This window comes from Pan troglodytes, chromosome 5, assembly GCF_028858775.2.
Source record: "Pan troglodytes isolate AG18354 chromosome 5, NHGRI_mPanTro3-v2.0_pri, whole genome shotgun sequence".
Classification (NCBI taxonomy): domain Eukaryota; kingdom Metazoa; phylum Chordata; class Mammalia; order Primates; family Hominidae; genus Pan; species Pan troglodytes.
The window spans coordinates 33503859-33525692 of record NC_072403.2 but is presented as its reverse complement, the minus strand read 5'-3'; the positions used below and the strand labels follow the sequence as shown (position 1 = coordinate 33525692).

General features: G+C 40.7%; 4 non-coding genes across 4 annotated transcripts; 3 read left to right on the top strand and 1 right to left on the bottom strand.

Annotated features, from left to right (window-relative positions):
* The first annotated feature begins 4059 nt into the window (after positions 1–4059).
* On the top strand, positions 4060–4141 carry TRNAS-AGA (transfer RNA serine (anticodon AGA)). The gene has a single exon. It is a non-coding gene; the product is annotated as a tRNA-Ser (tRNA).
* A 5613-nt stretch (positions 4142–9754) lies between these two features.
* On the top strand, positions 9755–9826 carry TRNAQ-CUG (transfer RNA glutamine (anticodon CUG)). Its single transcript has one exon. It is a non-coding gene; the product is annotated as a tRNA-Gln (tRNA).
* A 2000-nt stretch (positions 9827–11826) lies between these two features.
* TRNAS-UGA (transfer RNA serine (anticodon UGA)) lies at positions 11827–11908 on the bottom strand. The gene has a single exon. It is a non-coding gene; the product is annotated as a tRNA-Ser (tRNA).
* Positions 11909–15740: 3832 nt separating this feature from the next.
* TRNAS-AGA (transfer RNA serine (anticodon AGA)) lies at positions 15741–15822 on the top strand. The gene has a single exon. It is a non-coding gene; the product is annotated as a tRNA-Ser (tRNA).
* The last annotated feature ends 6012 nt before the right edge of the window (positions 15823–21834 follow it).

Sequence of the window (21834 nt, the reverse complement as noted above, 5' to 3'; positions counted from 1 at the left end):
GAGGATCACGAGGTCAGGAGATCGAGACCATCCTGGCCAACATGGTGAAACCCAGTCTCTATTGAAAATACAAAAATTAGCCGGGCTTGGTGGCCGGCACTAATAGGGAGGCTGAGGCACAAGAATCGCTTGAACCCAGGAGGCGGAGGTTCAGTGAGCCGAGATCGCCAGTGCACTCCAACCTGGCAACAGAGCGAGACTCGCGAGACTCCGTTTCAAAAAAAAAAGGAAAATAAATTAGAGCTATCTAATTTTTAGTGGATTCACTTTTGCTTGTAGATTTTTAAAAATCCAATTTCTTTCCAATTAAGTGTGGTTTGACTCTCATTTCTCATCAACTTTGGGACTATGACTCTGATGGCATTAACCTGGGCTGCTTCTTCCCTAGCTCAAAGGATTACTATGTATTCAAAAGTGCAGTTGAGGCGGGGCGTGGTGGCTCACGCCTGTAATCAAAGCTCTGTGGGAGGCCGAGGGGGGCGGATAACTTGAGGTCAGGAGTTTGAGACCAGTCTGGCCAACATGGTGAAACCCCATCTCCACTAAAAATACAAAAACATTAGCTCGGCGTGGTGGTGCGCGCCTGTGATTCCAGCTACTCAGGAGGCTGAGGCACGAGAATCACTTGAACCCGGGAGACGGAAGTTGCAGTGAGCCGAGATCGCGCCACTGCACACTCCAGACTGGGCGACAGAGTGAGACTTCGTCTCAAAAAACAAACAGACCAAAAAACCCCAAAACAAAAGTGCATTTGAACAGGAAAGCCGGCAGAGTCTGTGAAGAGCTGACCAGAGGAGCCTAACTGAAAAAGGAGGATTCTGTGACTGTCTCTCCTTCAGAAAAAGTTCACGCTCTGCTCCTTAGTGAAGGAGGGATGGGTGTTCCAAAGAAGTCTCTTTCCAAGGGAGGGAGGACATAGGAGCCAAAAGAAAACGCACAGTCCCAGAGAACAGGTTTTCCAAGAAGCTAGTCTAGCTCTGTTTTTACTCCTTCTAGATAAGATCTGTTAAGCTATCTAATTACAGAATTCCCCACTGCTTTCAGACAGCATCTAATCAAGAACAATCTCTGCTTCTTTAAAGCTTCCCCTAAAATCACCTAACACAAGATGTGTAGATCCTGTAAGTATTAATACTTTATAATAATCTTACCGAGGTGCCCTACGCTTCCTTATGGTGTGTGTTCTTGCTTGCTGTAAGGAATAATAAACCTAATTTATTCAACTACAGGTGTATTTCTGAATATTTTTGGCTGGAGGATGTTGGCACACTTTATATTCTATATGACTTCAAAATATGGGGAGAGGAGGAAAAGAGACCAATGTGCTACTATTGCTGGTTTCGGGGAGGTGGGATTATGAGTGTTCTTTCTCCTCCCCTCCACACCCCCAAGTGTGAGTTAGCTATCATTACGCAAGATTTCTTTTTCTTTCTTTCTTTCTTTCTTTCTTTCTTTTTTTTAGAAGCAGTTTCGCTCTTGTTGCCCAGGCTGGAGTGCAGTGGCACGATCTCGGCTCACCGCAACCTCCGTCCGCCTCGCGGGTTTAAACGATTCTCCTCCCTCAGTCTCCCGAGTAGCTGGGATTACAGGCGTGCGCTACCACACCCAGGTATTTTTTTTGTATTTTTAGTAGAGATGGGGTTTCTCCTTGTTGGTCAGGCTGTTCTCGAACTCCCGTCCTCAGGTGATTCGCCCACCTCAGCCTCCCACAATGGTGGGATTACAGGCGTGAGCCACCGCGCCCGGCAAATTTTTCTAATTAATTAAGATTAAGACCGGGCGCGGTGGCTCACGCCTCTAATCCGAACACTTTGGGAGGCCCAGGCGGGCGGATCACCTGAAGTTGGGAGTTCGCGACCAGCCTGATCAACATAGAGAAACCCTGTCTCTACTAAAAATACAAAATTAGCGGGGCGTGGTGGCGCATGGCTGTAATCTCAGCTACTCGGCAGTAGCTGAGTCTGAGGCAGGAGAATCGCTTAAACCCGGGAGACGGAGGTTGCGGTGAGCCGAGATCATGCCATTGCACTCCAGCCTGGGCAACAAGAGCTAAATTCCGTCTCAAAAAAGAAAGAAAAGAAAAAGAGAGAGAAAGAAAGAGAGACATTTATTTCACATATTGACACAAGAAAGATGAACCCTCGAAATGTAGATCCAAGGACTTTGATGTCGTTGAATGTTTTCCTTAAGTAGTCCTTGGTTTGATCAACTGTCTTGTTCAGTAACTTTCACAATCATATGCTTTTTGAATTTGTTAGTTACTGAAATAATTCCTCTAATGAGCATGTTACCTCTAATGAGCATTTAGAGGTTTGTAGAATTCATGAAGCCTTCTTTGTCCTTCTCACCTGAGAATATTTAATAGAACTTTAAACATTATTTTGCATATATATTTTGATTAAAAATTCTTGTAAACTTTTTATTCATAACAAAAGATTGCGACTTTCAAATAATTTTTCAGAAACCCTCATGACAGAGGCCTGCTCCAAAAATAGTCCTAAAGGGACAGGCAGAAAATAAATAAATATTTATTTATGTATTTATTTTTGAGAAGGAATTTTACTCTAGTTGCCCAGGCTGGAGTGGCTGGAGTGCAATGGCTCAGTCTCGGCTCACTGCAATCTCCGCCTCCCGAGTTCAAGTAATCCTCCTGTCTCAGCCTCCGGAGTAGCTGGGATTACAGGCATATGCCACCATGCCCAGCTAATTTTTGTATTTTTAGTAGAGACAGGGTTTCATCATATTGGTCAGGCTGGTCTGGAACTCCTAACCTCAGGTGATCTATCCGCCTCGGCCTCCCAGAGTGCTGGGATTACAGGTGTGAGCCACCGCGCCCAGCTGAAAATAAAGATTTAAAATACATTATACAATCTTTTAAAGCAAATGACTGCACGTTTTCCAAAGATGGCCAATAGAAAAACACATTAGTAATGCTCTTGTTCGATATAAAGATCTATATATAGAAAGTAAGTGTGATGCATTCTTACTTTCCATGACCACATTTATTCTGTTTATCAGTCATGACATAATTAACCTTCTCTAGGTACAGATAAAAGGAAATTATTTGATTTTGAAAAAGATTCAGTTTTCTGGAAAAAAACTTTCTCCGTGATACATGAATTAAATAGAATGCTATGTAAAAGGCACTTTGTTACTTCCGGTTAAATATAATATATTAAAACCAAACAATTAGCTTTCTCAAGATGCATCAAATTCATTTTGCCGATTAACATTTTTCTGACCATAAAGTGGGATCTGTACATCTATGCATCTTGGGATCTGGCATCCACATTTAGAGTTTTTTGTTTTTTGGTTTTTTGTTTTTGTTTTTTTCATTTCATTTCATTTCTATAGAGCATCTGGACATTCTGCTAAAGGAACTGGCGAGTTACAAACGTAAAAAGGAGAACTGGACATGTGCTTTATTGGTTAAATTGGTTTGATCAACCATTGCATTGTTCACAAAATTAAACCAAGTGGTCAATTTTTTAGAAAGTAACTAGGATCTGTTAGGATCTAGGATTTTCCAGGAAAAGAACTCACGGGCCGGCTTTACTTGCAAATTTCTTCTTAACCCGTCTGGAAAGTGAGAGCGCATTGCCATTTGCAAAACAATTTCCCAAACACAATGAGATAAATATTTTAGGTTTACATTTAGGGGCTTAGGGACACCAAGTGAGAAGATCCAGAGGTTTTCTGTATCGTTTTTCTCTCCCTCAGCTTAGCTGAGGGAGCATTTCCTTTTCTGAAATCCATTAAGCAACAGTGTCATTCAGTGAGAAGAGGTTGGTCTCCTGGAAGTTCTAGCAGAAGGTCCCATCGTCTAGCAAAAGGTCCCAGGTTTAAAACTAGGATTAAGGCCGGACTCCACCTCCGTGGTGAGTAAATTTGTTTTCAGTTTCGAGGACTCCAGCAACCAGCACAGAGCCAAACTTGCCCCCAGGGGAGCTGGTTTCTGAATTGACCCGGTTTGTTCAAAATAAAGATGCTCGTGTGGTGGATACACTTATCTTAGTGCTTCCGAAGTTCTGTCATGTCTGTAGTTGTGCTGTCATGTCTGTAGTCGTGGCCGAGTGGTTAAGGCGGTGGACTAGAAATCCATTGGGGTCTCCCCGCGCAGGTTCGAATCCTGCCGACTACGCTAGAAATTTTACCCTAAAATGGGGTCAGGTTAATATAATACGGAAAATACAGGAAAACTTGTATCATCTTTCACCCCTCTGGTTAATGTAAAGCGGAACCAACAGGAGCACTTATATCATCGTTAGCCCCTCTCTAATCCTACCCTGGCGGTGTATGTGTTTGCTGTCAAAATGTCGCTGAGCTGCCCGAAGTAAATAAGCTAGTAACCACAGTAATCCTCCTTCACTGGCAACGTGCAGTTCTCCAGGGTCTCACCGGGTTTTCTCTCCTCCAAACCCTGCTCAAAATAAACTCTTTCAAGAGCTCGGTGAAAGTGTTTCTCACAGAAACCATGGAGAATGTACAGTCTATGCCACAAATAGGAGCTATCTGTATTTTTAAAAAGTATTAAGTAAAATTGACTTTTAAAAAGCACTTACATGTATATACACACACCCATTACCATATCAGGATACACACCAGTTCTATCAGTCCATAAGCCTCCCTAGCACTGTTCCTTTATAGTCTCATCCTAATCCCACACATAGCAGCTGACAATCATAAATACTCTTTCCATTTGTATATTTTGGCCTTTTGGAAAATGTCGTAGAAATGGAATCATACAGTATGTAACTTTTTGAGATCAGCTTCTTTTGCTTAGCATAATGCCTTAAGATTTACCCAAGTTGGCTGGGAGCGGTGGCTCACGCCTGTAATCCCAGCACTTTGGGAGGCCGAGGAGGACGGATCACGAGGTCAGGAGATCGAGACCATCCTGGCTAACACAATGAAACCCTGTCTCTACTAAAAATACAAAAAATTAGCCGGGCGTGGTGGCGGGCGCCTGTAGTCCCAGCTACTCGGAAGGCTGAGCCAGGAAAATGGCGCGAACCCGGGAGGCGGAGCTTGCAGTGAGCCTAAATCGCGCTGCTGCACTCCAGCCTGGGCTACAGAGGAAGACACCGTCTCAAAAAAAAGAAATAAATGAAGATTTTCCCAAGTTGTTACAAATATCAAAATTTCATTCCTTTTTGCTCTTGAATAGAATTCCATTGCACGGATGTACCACAGTTTATCCACTCATTGAAGGACATTTGTGTTGTGTGAGTGTGACATTTGTTTCCAGTTTGGGGCAATTGTGAAAAAAAAAGTTGCATTTCATAATGGCTAATGATGTCAAACATTTTTTGTGTGCTTATTTGCCATCCTTATACTCTGTTTGGTAAAGTGTTTATGCCTTTACCCAATTTTTATTGGGTTGTTTTCTTATTGCTGAGTTTTAAGGATTCTTTATATATTCTAGATAAAATTTCTCCATCAGATACATGACTTACAAATATTTTCTGCCAGTCTTTATTTTTTTCAATGTCTTAACAGTTTCTTTTGCAGAGCAAATGTGTTAAAAGTTGATTAAGTCCAATGTGGTTTTTTTTTCTTTTTTGGAAAGTGCCATATCTAAGAACTCATCACCCAACTCAAGGTCATGTGGATATTCTGTTATGTTTTCTTTTAACAGTTTTATAGTTTTATGTTTACATTTGCATATATGATCAATTTTTTAGTTAATTTTTGTATAAATTGTTAGATTTATGTTAGGATATCTTTTCTTTCTTCCTTCCACTTTTCCTTCCACTTCTTTCTTCCACGCCTTCCTTACTTTTTTTCCTTCCTTTCTTTCTCTCCTTTTCTCTCCTTTCTTTCTTTCCTTTGCATATGGATGGCCCATTGTCCCAATATTATTTGTCGAACAATTTTAATTTCTTCGTTTATTTTATTTGCACCTTTGTCAAAAATCAATTCGCCATATTTGTGTGAATTTATTTCTGGAATCTCTGTTCTGATCAATTGATCTACATGTTTATATTTCTGCCAATACCTTACTATCTTGATTACTGAAGTTGGTATTAAATCTGAAAATCAGGTAATGTGATTATTCACTGCATTTTTTCAAAATTGATTTAGCTATTCTAATTCTTTCATCTATCCATATGAAGTTTAGAATCAGCTTTTCTCTATCTCCAAAAACTTCTACTGGAATTTTGATAGCAATTGCATTACATCTATACTCAATTTGGGGAGAAAACATAGGATAATTCTGGTGTTCTTTTTCCATCCTTGCACTCTTTTGTTTACTCTTTTATTATCAGAGTCTTCAAATAGTTATTTCATGCATTCTGCCCATAACTTGTAGTTGTGTTTGATAGGAGAAAAAATGTAAAACACACTTCATCTCACCAGGAAATAGTAACTTGGGGTACTATCTTTTTATGATAATGAAACAAGATCTCCTAGAAATAAAGAATAAAGTAGCAGGGGAAAAGAAAAACATTTAATGAAAAATTTGGAAGTTACAGTTTAGAACTACTTCAAAAACAGTAGGAAAACATCAAAGATGGAAAATAGTAGTGGAAAGAAAATTGAACAACCCATTCCAGAGATTCAATATCATCTGATTACTGGGAGTTCCAGCAAGACAAAGGAAAAATGGAGGATAATTTTACCAAGAAATATAAGAAAAATTCTCAGAACTGAAGGACTTGAAGATCTAGACGGGAAGGATTGCCCTTTATGACTAACGCTTTTAGCATCAGGTCTAGAAAATATTTCCTTGGGTCAAAGTCATAAAGATATTGCCCGATGTTGTATTCTACAAGCTTTGTTTGCTTACTTTTATATTCAGATCTACAGTCAATCTGGAAATGGCTTAGTAGATAATGTGAAAGAGGTAAATTTAATTTTTTTCCTTGTAGATAATTATCTGATCACTTTTTTTTTTCTTTTAGATATTCACCATTTATTCAAAGACTGGATTCTACGTCGTGGTATTGTCTATCTTTGGGCAATGTCATGTTTTTAAAAATTATGTTACCTTTCTATCTTTCTGTTTGGTAAAGTAAGTCTGCTAACTTTGCTTTCCTTTTTCAAGATGAGTTAGGCTACTTTAGTCCTTTTCACTTCCATATTATTTTTTAATGAGTTTATCAATCTCTTTCCAAAAACCTGATATTATTGTTACTAAAAATGCAGGGGAAATGGGGACTTATTGGTTAACAGGTATAGGAAAGATGTAAAAATTTCTGGAGATAGATGGTGGGGATGGTTGCACAATAATGCAACATACTTAATGCCACTTAACTGTACACTTACAAACGGTTAAAATTATAACTTTTATGTTTTGTGTATTTTATCACAATAAAAATCAAAAAAGATAAAAAGATGGCCACTTTATTGACTTTGTTGATCATCTCTATTTCGTATTAATGTCTGCTGTTTGCATTAATAATGCATTAATATCTGCTCTTTGCCTCATTATTTCTTTCTCTAAAATTCTCTTGGGAGTAAATTATTGATTGGTCACTAATTTCATGTAATACATGCTTAGATCACTAATCTTATTTTATTTATATACTATAGTACTTAAGGATTTCTTAGTGCATTTCCAGCTGCATACTACATATTTTGATATGTACTATTTTTATTATCATTTATTTCAAAATAGGTCCTAATTTTGATGGATATTTTTTCTTTAAACCATGAATTATTTAGAAGTGTTTTTATCATTTTGCAAATAAATACAATTTTTAATTTTTATATTTTGATTTCTGACACAGTTTTATTGCTGTGAAATAATAGCATGTATCTAACCCTGTTATGTTTTTGGAGCATTGCTTTATGGTCTGGTAAAATGTCAAATTTGAGATAATTCGATGTATGTTTGAAAAAAGTTTGAATCCTGAAGTCGATATGTGCACTGTTCTCTATATATGTATGTTATATGAACTGCATTATTTTGCTTTACAGTTACTTTTCCATTTATGTTTTTATTAGTTTTTCAGAGAGGCATATTACACTAAAATATTACACTAAAATTGTGGTTTTATCTGCTCCTCCTTCTACTTCCATGAACTCCTGGATTTTTTTTTCTCCATCTCTTTTTTTTTTTTTTTTTTTTTTTTTTTTTGAGATTGAGTCTCGCTCTGTTGCCCAGGCTGGAGTGCAGCGGCGCGATTTTGCCCAAGTTGGAGTGCAGTGACACTATCTCGGCTCACTGCAGCCTCCGCCTCCTGGATTCAAGGGATTCTCCTGTCTCAGCCTCCTGAGTAGCTGGGATTACAGGCGTGCGCCAGCACGCCCGGCTAATTTTTGTGTTTTTAGTAGAGACAGGGTTTCACCATTTTGGTCAGGCTGGTCTCGAATTCCTGACCTCGTGATCCGCCCGCCTCGGCCTCCCAAAGTATTGGGATTACAGGCGTGAGCCACCGTGCCCGGCCTCTTCATCTCTTTATGTCCTAGAAGCCAGAAATTCTGGATGGAGAATGACTTATGTAACAGCTATAATTTGGAAATCCCAGACACTACCTCCAAATGAACAACTGCAATAAGAAAAGCTTAGGAGAAAAAAAACCTGAGTTCAATTTATACAGGCTTTAGAATATCCACTGGGACTTTAAATAAATACTGTTACTTAGACATACTTTTACATGTTTCCTTCCTCAAAAGAAATGATGAAAATATAATTCAAATACAATTTATCTTATGAGAAACTCTGGATGATGCTGAGTAGAAGTTGCAGTAAAGGTTCCAATCAACCCCTGCTTTAAAATGAGCCTCGTTCTTTTTTTTTTTTTTTTTTTTTGAGACTGAGTCTCGCTCTGTCGCCCAGGCTGGAGTGCAGTGGCGCGATCTCAGCTCACTGCAAGCTCCGCCTCCTGGATTCACGCCATTCCCCTGCCTCAGCCTTCCGAGTAGCTGGGACTACAGGCTCCCACCAACACGCCCGGCTAACAGCCTCGTTCTTAACCTAGCTGACTCCACCTGACCTAGAAATGGCTGTCTATAGTCTCCCAAAATTGTATCATCATAACCTCTCCGAGACCAGGGAGACACAGGGAACCGGTTTGACCAGAATTATAGCTTCATGCGTGGGTGCAGATTTGCCTCCAATTTACAATATTGAGGTTAGTGAATCACGCAGCCTCAATTTAAAGAGTTTTTTTTTTTTTAGCAGCTTTATGCTTAATTTCACTTGAGTAATTTTTTTTCTTAATTGTTACAACTAGTTTACCTGATAGAGAGAAGGCCAAATTTAAATAATTCTCAGTCGATCGCACGGAACCTTCAATTATTTTGTGAATTCCCTGGAATCAAGATATTAAAGGTTGTTTTCCTAGAGGCAATAAACCTGATAATTCACCTATGTGGAGAAAAATATCCCGTGTCTGAAATTGAGTAGAGTTGCAGATAAGACATGAGTTCTCCAAGACTTAATTTCCCCGTTTTTATGGGGGACTAGAAGCGTCCACTTAATCTAGCTTTTAAGCATTAAATTGCAGAAAGAATAGAAGAAGTTCGGTCCAGTTCAGGTACGTATAAAAGTCGCTCAATTTTTCTTAATGAAGAAAGCAAGGCTCAGGACCACCAAGTTTCTGAGTTAATTGAGGGTTAGGGGAAAGGGAGACTTTATGGATCAATGTAATCGGCAGAAATAAATAAATAGATCCCCCAGGGTTTTCTTTGAAAGGGTGTTCTGAGTGGGCATAAACTAAGGATTTTTGCTTTGATAAATTAAATGCGTTTGGTAGAATGCCTATAACCCAGCATGAGCAATTTTTGGGTGGAACGTACCAAGAGGGGTTCCATGGTGTAATGGTTAGCACTCTGGACTCTGAATCCAGCGATCCGAGTTCAAGTCTCGGTGGAACCTGCTCGAGGATATATGTATGTACCCTTTTTCTGGACCTTTTGTTTTCCCCAGGGAAAACGCTCTCTACATAAATTACCAAAATCAATTTTCGGCCTGATATATTCCATGAATTCCTACAACTCCCGATAGCACACTTGATCTTAGTCAAACGGCCTAGAAGCTATGCAAGTCCCAATATATCTGCCTCTGGGTGAGGAGGTGGAATAGAATCCACTTTCCGGGATCACAGCTCACTACAGCCTCGACCTCCCCAGGCTCAGGTGATCTCAGGTAGCTAGGACGACAGGTGCGCCCCACCACAGCAGCGAAATTTTTGTTTGTTTGTTTTTTGGAGGGAGACAGGGTTTTCGCTGTTATGCCCAGGATGGTCTCGAACTCCTGGGCTCAGGCTATCCTTCCGCTTCTATCTCCCAAAGTACTGGGATTACAGGAGTGAGCCATCGGGCCCGTCCTGAAGGGATTGTTTCTTTCAATAATTTGTGAAGTCCACGGAAACATTTTTGTCCCCTGAACATGATGGAGGAAGTAGGAAGTGCTGATAAACAGAATCTGCTCTTTGGGTCTTTATGCAGGAGAGCAGAGATTTTAATTACTACGAATGCAAAATCTGGGCAACTTTGTAATTCTTTCCTTTGTAGAGTTGTTTTTCTTTTCTTTCTTTCTTTTTTTTTTTTGTCGTTGTTGTTTTTACCTCACTTACTTCTAATATATGCAGCATAAGTACAATTTCTCTCCATCTCTGGGGCAAAGATAGTCTTTTACCTTTCTGTCAAACCAGTCTTGTACTGTGCATCCAAATGCTGTTGGCTGAAAAAGTATTTTTTGCTATCAGGCTTTAGTGTTCAGTAGCTTAAATGGTCTAATGTGTTGGCAAGCTCTTTATAAACTGTTAAGAAACACCCTACTCAAAAACAGACAAACTCCCGTAGACTGATGAGCGGTACGCCCTGCATCAAAGTATCGTATGCAAATCTGTGATTGTTGGCAGTGTCATCTCTGAGAAACAGATAAATAAAGTTTATTTACCATAGATAGATAGATAGATAAATAGATAGATAGATAGATAGATAGATAGATAACTCAAGCGTCAAACACCCCATGGGCAGCAATATTCCACCCCAGGCTAAACCCAGCGGCTTAAATCATACCACTTTGTGGACTCATTACCAGTAGAGACAGGATGAAGTCAGAATAGTGAACCAACTCTGAATGATAGGAGGTAGGTGGTGTTAATTCCCAGTACAGGTAGAAGACTGAGACGCCTGTTGGGTGCCGGGGTCTTGGAGCCAAAATCAAGAGATGAATTCAAGTTACAACTTACTGCCCTCTCGCTGTGAGACCTTGGCCATATGTATATGCCTGTGGACCTTCCAGTCTGTATAATGACTATGTTGTGAGGATTTACAAATTATAAGCCATGTAAAGACCTTGATGGTGATGTGTAGTAAGTACTTGAAAAATATGACCTGCTATTTATCCGTTTTGGGTACTAATAAATCTAACCCTGAATCTGCTAACAACTTGATAATTTGGGGGGTGCCCCCAGTGGAATTTACAAAACTTGAATTCACGACCCCATCTGGAAGTCCTCAGTTAAAATATCATTTCATTGCGCAGCATTGGGTAGTTTCTTCATCTGTAAAATGCAGATAAAAATATGCTGTTGGTGCTTAACTCATATCTTGGAACGTACTAAGTATTTAATGAAAATTACCTGTTAGTGGTAAAGCTTTTTGTGAATCCTGACTTCTTTTGAGTTGACAGTAGTTATGAGGATACCAAGGCGCTATTTAGTGCAGGAGAGGCTGAAGTCTTGCTGGCTGTGATCACAGGGATATATACCAGTTTTGAAGTAACGGCAACATAAGGTAGTCTCCATTCACTGAGTAAAGAGGATATTATCTGAATATGCAGTGGGAGGATTGTGTAGGAGAGCAGCAAATGCAGTACAAGAATTTGGGTAAGTTTTGAGGAAAGGCGGGAACCGTACCCGGTAAAACCGTAGTCGGCAGGATTCGAACCTGCGCGGGGAAACCCCAATGGATTTCAAGTCCATCGCCTTAACCACTCGGCCACGACTACCTACCTACGGTACCGTTGACGGCTGGGGTGAACTTATAATGGGTGAGTGGAGCGCTCGGAAGTAGTTGGTCTTCAGTCTCGTCAGGGCCTCTGCTCACGAACGAAAGAGCTCATTCAGAGCACATCAATAACCAGAACATAGTGCATAGTGTTGCAATTCAACACAGGACTCCTAGACAAGCGACTCAAAGTTTCTGGGCGCTGGAGCTTGCCCGCTAGCTGCTGAAATCCGCGGACACCACGTTCACACCTAATTCTCACGAACCCGCAGAAAGGGAGTATTGAATTGAGAGTCCAAGCAACCTCAAGCCTCTGAATACCAATGGGAGAAGCAACGGGAATTAAATGAAGGCACGAGAGTGGGGGGTCATCTGCGTTTACGTACAGTTAAAATCTAAATCAGGAGCTTCTTCGATGACATTCAACTGACTTACTCTTCCGAAGGAACGGCTAAAACCGGACTGGAGCGGGCGTGCGAGCTGAGGAGGGAGCTTGTTTCTGTCCTAACTGGAAAAGATGACTCTGAAGAGGTCTCTGACTCTTCAGGTAAATATAATTCCCGTCAGTTCTGGTGAAGGACGCGAGACCATTCCCAAGAGCCAAAGCCTTCAGCCACCCGAGCCCGGGGAAAAGGAAGAACTCAGAACACAGGTTTCCAAATATCTTAGGGAGAGTCCAGCACAGAAAAACGCAAAAAGATGGAAACAAGTAAATGTCAGGATAAATCTAGCTAAATTAATAAGGTTGATTCTTGCTTCAGATACTACAGTATTGTCAGAGTGGAAAAATAAGGGGTAGACTTGAATCAGATTCCTTTTTAGACAAAAGTTAGGGGGAAAGTCTCGGAATTCTGGGAATGGAAGTGAGTCGGCCCCGCAGATACAAAGGGAAAGTGACCTCCATGACCGAGGCCGGCAATGTCTCTGACAGTGAAAGCGCGCCCACATTTGTTTTTCCCTCTAAAATAGTAAGAAATGTGTTCCCTTCGTTGGACTCTTGCAAATATTATTTGGTCTTATTACTGGGGCATTTGCTATATCTTCAATTTAGGTTAGAAACGGTTTGTAACCTTTGAAACAGTAAATTTATTTTCAAGTTCTTTGTCCCTGGGCAGTCTTCGCAAAGTGTTGTCCTGGCACAGCAGCTTGTGCACCACCTGGGAACTTAGGAGAAATGCAAATTCTTGGGCTTGAACTCAGATCTCAGAATCAGAAACTGGAGTGGTGTGGTTCGTGTGGGGGGCGGGCGGGGCGCGGGGGAGGAGGAGGGTGTCTAGCAGTCTGTTTTAACAAGCCATCCTTCCGGTCGCGGAGGCTCACGCCTGTAATCCCAGCACTTTGGGAGGCTAAGGCGGGTGGATCATGAGGTCAGGAGATCGAGACCATCCTGGCTAACATGATGGAACCCTGTCTCTAATAAAAATACAAAAAAATTAGCCGGGCGTGGCGGCACGCGCCTGTAGTCCCAGCTACTAGGGAGGCTGAGGTAGGAGAATCTCTTGAACCTGGGAGGCGGAGGTTGCAGTGAGACAAGATCGCGCCACTGCACTCTAGCCTGGGAGACAGAGCGAGACTCCATCTCAAAAAACAAACAAACAAACAAAAAACAAGTCATCCTGCTGGTTCTGATGCCCACTGAAGTTTCAGAACCGCTCTCCTAGAGAAATAATCTTTTTATTTGTTTGTTTGTTTTATATTTTATAAATAGAAATGCGGCGCCTCACTATGTTGACCAGCCTGGTCTTAAACTCCTTGTTCAAACCCCTGGTCTCAAGCCATTCTTCCATCTCCGCCTCCCAAAGTTCTGGGATTACAGGTGTGAGCCACTGCACCCAGCCAGGAAATAAGCTTAACCAAAGGAAGACATATACTATGCAGGAATCTTTATTTTTATTTCTAATTGTGATAGTGAAAAATAGATATTAAAATGAGAGTTGTTTATTATTATTATTGCTCCATCTGCCTAATAGATCATTACCAAGCCACTAGAAACGACATGCTGGAAGACTGTAATAGTTCTGGGAAAATGCTTGTGACATAATGTTCACTGACAAAAGTAGGAGGCAATAAGCGTGACTTAATCTACGCAAAATTTTTGCAGGTAAAATCCTGCGGTGAACTCATAATGGATGCGTGGAGCGCTGAGAAGCAGTTGGTCTTCACAGTCTCGTGCAGGTCTCTCCTCATGAGTGAAAGAGCTCTTTCAGAACACAACAAGAACCAGAATATTGCACTTAGTGTTGCAATTCAATACAGGACTCCTAGACAAGCGACTCAAAGTTCCTGGGCGCTGGAGCTTGCCCACTAGCCACTGATATCCGCGGACACCACGTTCACACCTAATTCTCACGAACCCGCAGAAAAGGAGTATTGAATTGAGAGTCCAAGCAACCTCAAGTCTGTAAATGCCAATGGGAGAAGCAACGGGAAATAAGGGAAGGCATGAGAGTGGGGAGTCATCTGCGTTTAAGCACAATTTATATCTAAATCAGGAGCCTCTTCGATGGCGTTCAACTGACTTGCTCTTCCAAAGGAACGGCTAAAACTGGACTGGCGCGGGCTTGCGAGGTGAGGAGGGGGGCTCGTTTCTATCCTAACTGGAAAAGATGACTCTGGAGAGGTCTCCGACTCTTCAGCCAAACATGATTCTCGTAAGTTCTGGTGAAGGACGCGAGACCATTCCCAAGAGCCAAAGCCTCTAGCCACTCTAGCCCAGGGAAAGGGAGGAATTCAGAACACAGGTTTCCAAAAATCTTAAGGAGAGTCCAGCACAGAAAAATGCAAAAAGACGAAAACACATAAATGTCAGGATAAATCTAGGTAAATTAATAAGGTTGATTCTTGCTTCAGATACTACAAAATGGTTAGGATCAGCTAATTTTCCCCCAGTTGCATATTTCATATTTGTGGAGTACTCCTCCTTAAAAGGTAACATCCTGGTACATAGAGAAATGACAGTTTGGCTTACTGACAAATATTGGATGATGACAATTGCCTCGCCCTTTTAAGGCTTACTGTTGGCATACACTGCTTACCGGTTTAGTTTCATAAATGGATACCTGAGAAACATGTTTAAAATCTTGTTGATTTTGCTTCTGTAGAGCACTTAGAAATAATGCTGAAGGCACAAATAGAGTCCATGAGCAAAGAGCAGTGAACATCATCTAAGAGGTGTAGGTTACTGATCTAAATCTAATTCTCAGGTGCTGTGTAGGTTTGCATTCTCATCTTAGCCCCTCATTTCCTTATTTATGATGTAAAGACTAAATGAGGCCAAATATATAAATGAGGGTATTTTGCAAAATGTGAGGTCTTATATACATGTTAGTGACTAACATTATTTTGCTAAAAGTATATCCTGGAGTACATTTCACATAAGCATTATAGAAGTGCACCTCATTCCTTTTATCAGTTGCAGAAACTTCCATTCTATGGATCTTCCAAAATTTATTTTAAAAGTCAAACATCAATGGCCATTTGAAGTTGTTCAAATTGTCGCTATAACTCAAAAATTTGCAGCGAATGTTAGAGCGTGTCCCAGTTGTTGCGGGTGTCTCCTGCATCCCCATCCCCTGAAGGAGCAGGAAGCTTGATCTCTGGGAATGCATCCTGCTTAGTCTCCTTCTGTCAGAACGTCAGAATAAGGGGTCCTCCCAGGTCTGAGGATAAAGTGTTACTTGTCAGTTTGAAACAACAGCATGATAATCATCTAACTAATGCCAAAGAATAAGAAACATTGACAGCAAATACAATTTCTGGCAGAAAATTTGACCTTTCCAAGAGAGCTAAAGTTCAGTACAGTGACTTATGCTAATGGGCAAAGCATTCTTTGTGTAGTCGTGGCCGAGTGGTTAAGGCGATGGACTAGAAATCCATTGGGGTTTCCCCGCGCAGGTTCGAATCCTGCCGACTACGATAACGTTTCCCTTTGCAAAAGGGATGTAACACCTTATCAGATGGGATATCCTGACTTTGTCTTCCAGGAAGAAGCCTGGTTGTTCCAACCTGATCAGACTTTTTCTCTTTATATGCCCACTAAAAATACTCCACCACCTTCCTGAAACAATGAGGAAAATGTGTACTTATTTGAAAAAAGAAAAAAGGTAATTCCACCAGAGTCTTACTGGTGTTTTACCCCCAAGAAAAGCCAAGGTGATGCTATCATGTTTCCTGCAATCGATGCCCTGTTTTGAAGGCAGCTTTCCTTAAAAATTGTTGCTAGGAGTGTTTGTGTCTCACAGAATTGTTCCCTTGTTAGGGATCTACTTCAGTAAAGTAAACATCCTCATTCATACAGAAAAGGAAATTCCAGGAAATCCAGGATCAAATACAAGGGAAAGCAAAGACTCAGATATGGTCGCCAAGATGGGAATAACTTGGGCATTATTAAGCAAACAACTAAGCAATTAAATATATTAAGTAAGGTAATTTTCCTTGAAATCATATAAAAACGAACTGACGACGTCAAGCCAGACTGGCTTGTCCAGGTGTCCAGGACGATGATGAGGCAAGAGGGACTGAAAAGAAAGTGAGGATGTTACTATTTTCAGAGCACGGAAAGATAATCAGCTCAGGTGCAGAATCACATTGTGTGATTAACAACTATGGTTAAATAATGCATTGGAATTATGCATTATAATTAATTATGGTTAAATAATGCAAAGGAATGCTAGCCACAGTTGAGTACTTTTTAAGGAATTCCTAGGGGAATTCTATCACTGCCTTGGAAGCTTGGTGGAGCTCATCCTCACTTCTTGCCTTGCTGCATCTTCTTTTTTATTTGTTAGACCTCCCATTCTCCATTTTCTATATCAGAGATCAGTTATTTGTGCCTTCTTGGATAAACTCAATCAGTTTAGCCAAGCATTTTGCAACTTTATTAGTTATTTTTTTCCAAACTAAATTTTGGCTTTTTTTTTTTTTTTTTTTGCTTATCTCCATCTTATGTTTCAATTTTATTGCATTAAATCAGCCATTTTCTTCTTCATTTCCTTCCCTAAGATTTCTTTGGATAAAATTTGCTAATTTCTAATTTCTTTCAATGGATCTCAGATTATTGATGTTCAGATATTATTTTATTATTAATTATGTATTTAAGAGTTTAAGCATCCAAGTGCATTTTGGACTGCATGAAACATATTTCATAAGTATTATTTTCAATGTCATTCTTTTGAATATAATTTTTATTATCATTTAGATATCTTCTTGGAACCATACGCACATTTTCTTTCTTTCTTTCTCTCTCTCTTTCTTTCTTTCTTTCTTTCTTTCTTTTTCTTTCTTTCTTTCTTGTTTTTTATGAAACGGAGTTTCGCTCTTTTGCTCTTCTTGCCCAGGCTGGAGTGCAATGGCACAATCTCGGCTCACCGCAACCTCTGCCTCCGAGTTCAAGCGATTCTCCTGCCTCAGACTTCCAAGTAGCTGGGATTACAGGCGTGCGCCAGCACACCCTGCTAATTTTGTATTTTTAGTAGAGACGGGGTTTCTCCATGTTAGTCAGGCTGGTCTCGAACTCCTGACCTCAGGCGATCCGTCTGCCTCGGCATACGCAAACTTTTTAACTTCTAAACATAACACAATTTTTGATTTCTAATTGATATCTAGCAAAATGTACTGTGGCTAGACCCTAGTATTTATCTCTCAGACTGTTCGAATTTTGGAAACTTATTTTAAAATCGGCAAGGCAAAAGTTTTTTTTGTTTTGTTTTGTTTTGTTTTTAGTTCCATGTATACTTCAAAAAGAAACTTGTCTTCGGAAGTTGAGATGCCACTGGGCGCGGTGGCTCATCCCTATAATTCCAACACTTTGGGAGGCTGGAGTGGGCGGATCACTGGAGCCCAGGAGTTCCAGATCAGCTTGGGCAACATAGTGAAAACTCGTCTCTACAAAAAAATTAGCCGGGTATAGTGGCAGGCGCCTGTGTTCCCAGCTACTCCGGAGGCTGAGGTGGGAGGATCACTGAGCCCGGGGAGGTCGAGGCTGCAGGGAGCAGCGATCCCACCACTACACTCCAGCCCGGGCAACAGAGTTTAAAAAAAAAAAAAAAATTGAAGTGTGTAGTGTTCTTCATATGTAAGTTAGGTAAAATTCAGGAATAGTTTTGTTTAAAACTTTTACATCTTTACTGTTTTCCTTCCCTCTTCTGCTTTTTCATTAGTTTCTGAGGGATATATATTGTGTTAAAATTTCTAAGTATGATTGCGGCTTTATCTGATTCTTTCTTTCTTTCTTTTTTTTTTTTTTTAGACATTCCGGCTCTGTCGCCCAGGCTGGAGGGCAGTGACGCGATCTCGGCTCGCTGCAAGCTCCGCCTCCCGAGTTCTGGCCATTCTCCTGCCTCAACCTCCCGAGTAGCTGGGACTACAGGCGCCCGCCAGCACGCCTGGCTAATTTTTTGTATTTTTAGTAGAGACGGGGTTTCACCGTGTTAGCCCACCGTGTTAGGATGGTCTCGATCTCATGACCTCGTGATCCGCCCGCCTCGGCCTTCCAAAGTGTTGGGATTACAGGCGTGAGCCACCGAACCCGGCCTTTTTTTTTTTTTTTTTTTTTTTTTTTTTTTACCTTATATATTTTAGGAGTTCCTAAATTTTACCTTGTACAGTTTAGGAGCTTATTTTGTCCCTGTGTCTTTTTGTTTTCCAAAGCAACAAGAAATTCTAAATAAAATGCTGCTTATGAAATATTTATAAATCGGCAATGGCAAGTATCACCTTCAAGTGGCGCAACAAACAAGATAACACTCAGTGAAAAAATCTGGGCTTAAATTACACAGAATTCAGAATACTCATAAAGTGTTAAGAAAAAGAGCATTACTTTGCTTTTGTCTCCCTCTTGCTTCTTTTCTCAACAAGAAAGGAAAAATATCCTAAATTGAGGGCTTCCTCTGAGTGGAGGTCTCACAGTAAGGGTTGAAAAGGAATTTAATCATCCCTTAACCAGCCAGGTTTTATTTTATTCCCTTCTGCTGGACCTGTATATGTGTCATTCTAATGTCCCAAAGGGTAATGCGAGGAACCAGCACTCATAAGCTCCCTCAGAAAAGAGAGAGAAACTCAAAGAACTGGTTTGACTAGGATCTCAGCTTTGGGTGTGTAATTTTGGCCTCCTAATTTACAAGGCTGAGATTAATGAATCATATGGCCACAATTCAAAGGTTATTTTTTTAATTCAATTTTTTTTTTTTTTTTTTTTGAGATGGAGTCTTGCTCTGTCGCCCAGGCTGGAGTGCAGTGGCACAATCTCTGCTCACTGCAACCTCCAGCCTCCAGCCTCTTGGGTTCAAGTGATTCTCCTGCGTCAGCCTCCCAAGTAGCTGGGATTACAGATGTGTGCCACCACACCTGGCTAATTTTTGTATTTTTAGTAGAGACGGAGTTTCGCCATGTTGGCCAGGCTGGTCTTGAACTCCTGACCTCATGTGATCCACCTGCCTCGGCCTAACCAAAGTGCTGGGATTATAGGGGTGAACCACTGCACCCAGCCTCAAAGGTAGTATTTTTAAAGCAGCTTCATGCTTAAGATCATGTTTGGTGATTTTGAACCTTTTAGTTAAATTCAATTATTTGACATGGAAGGAAATTCAAAAGGCAGGTGATTCCCTGCTCAGCATCCATGGTCTTCCACAGTTTTTGTGAACTCCTTGATAATGATTTCTCCAATTGTTTTGTATCAGGGGGGCATGTAAAGTGAGAGAGTTCATACCTTTTTTTCTATTTGGCTTGGACTTTTTATTTTTCTTTTTAAAGAGACGTGAGTCTCTCTATTTTGCCCAGGCTGGCCTCCAACTCCTGAGCTCAAGTGATCTTCTTGCCTCAGCCTCCCAAGAAGCTGGAACTATAGAGACATGTAGTACCTTATCTGACTGTGCCTTGGAATTTTTAAGAATTTAAAAATCTCTTTCCCAATAACTTCATGACCATGAAGTGGAAGAGAGAATTGCCAACTGCTTTTTGTTGTTTTGGGAAATGCATAAAATACATATATGAGAGATGTCTCTAATTGTTACAAAATTCTCTGAGACAGGCCAAGCATCTGTTTCCCCAGTGGCAAAGCTATACTCACTACTATACCAAGGTGAAAAGGGTTATTGGAAATTGCTGTGCTCAGTGCCATGGTCCAAGTATATTTCTGATATTCACAGACCAATGCAGGCACATGCATACCTAAAGCACATGACTTTCCAGGCTTTATCTGAGCCATGCTGCTAATCTCGTTGCTAAACTTAATCTTTCCCTTTTCTTTCATGTTGTTGCCCTCCAGAATTAATCATTCTCCTTTAAATGATCAAGGCCCACAAGCATAAATCTTGTACCTGAGAAATGGTAGACTCACACTTTTCCCCAATCAAATTTTCTAATGCTCATCCACCTGGAAATTGCAGTTTTCATTTTTATTTGTGTATTCCACCCTCTTTGTGCCATTATGCTGCTGGCCACAAGCAGTTTCCTTAAACTCTCCCTGTGTGGGCTTGTTTATATTTGTAGAATATTCCTCCTAATAGACACCAATCACCATAAGGTCAGCAACTGTGCTTGTGTTTTGTTTACCTTTGTGTCTATAGCACTAAGCACAACACCTGGCCCACCACAAAAATTTAATATTTTCTACTCTGTGTGTGTGTGTGTGTGTGTGTGTGTGACAGAGTTTCGCCTTGTCGCCCAGACTGGAGTGCAACGGCGCGATCTGGGCTCACTGCAACCTCCGTCTCCTGGGTTCAAGCAATTCTCCTGCCTCAGCTTCCCAAGTAGCTGGGATTACAGGCGCCCGCCAACACGCCTGGCTAATTTTTTATATTTTTAGTAGAGACGGGAGTTTCACCATGTCGGCCAGGCTGCTCTTGAACTTCTGACCTCAGGTGATCCACCCATCTCGGCCTCCCAAAGTGCTGGGATTACATGCATGAACCACTGCGTCCCGCCTGTTTTCTACTATTTATAGAAAGAATGACCTTCTCAGAGCTCCTAATTGAATGTTTAGTTCACAGTAAGAACCTAGTTTAGTATATTGCCTTACTTGAATCTGCTGATTGTTTTAGTCCAAATTCTTACTCATCTCATTCTTTGTCCTCCTTCTAAGTTATATTCTCTGTTAGAACAGCTCTAAGCCAGTCAAGTGGCTGCCCACAGGGCCACTAGCTATTACTAGGTCTGAGGAGGCGGTTCAATTACTGAAGGAGAGAAAATTGTATTCCTCATGTTGCAATTTTAAATTTCTCTAGTTTTTAAATTTCTATTGGAGAAATTCTTTTCCTTCTCTACATTCTTGGTCTGTATTTATGTAGAATAATGTTTCCTTGATTTGCTAGATCAAACCTATTTATATATTGATTGCAGAGAGTCCAGAGCCTATCCTGTGTAGAAGGTGATGGTTGTAAGCATGTCAGAATTAAATTTAAAATTCACTGTAACCTAAAACTAATGTTAAAATTGATCTTTATATGTTTTTCTCTTTGAGTCTGTGGGTAAGAATGATTAAACTCCTTTGTTTAATATCAGCTTTTTAAAAAATCCCACTTACCAGAACGTCTTCTTTCTACTGTCTCCCTCCAAGTGGGCAAGTGGGCCAAGGTGCTCTGAAGGGATGTATGGACTCTCCCTGGGGTGTGGGGGTGAAGGTCAAGAAGTGGGGTAGGGGAGGGAAGACAGTGACATTTTCTTCTGTTAAACCAGTGACCACTATCCATCGAATCACAGAATACAAATGTCTTTTTGCAGCATAGGTTTTTTTCCAAACAGTCACAGACAGTAGAACACTTGCAAATGCCTCCTTTAACAGTTGAAAATTTACAATGCAATAAAATCGTTTTTGCATCATGGCTATGGCATACACTGGAGTCCAGCTGGGTAGGGTCAAATTCTGAGACCTGTGATTCTTTACTCTAGTAAAAGCCATTTGCTTCTCCCCACTGCCCTTTAGGGTAACAA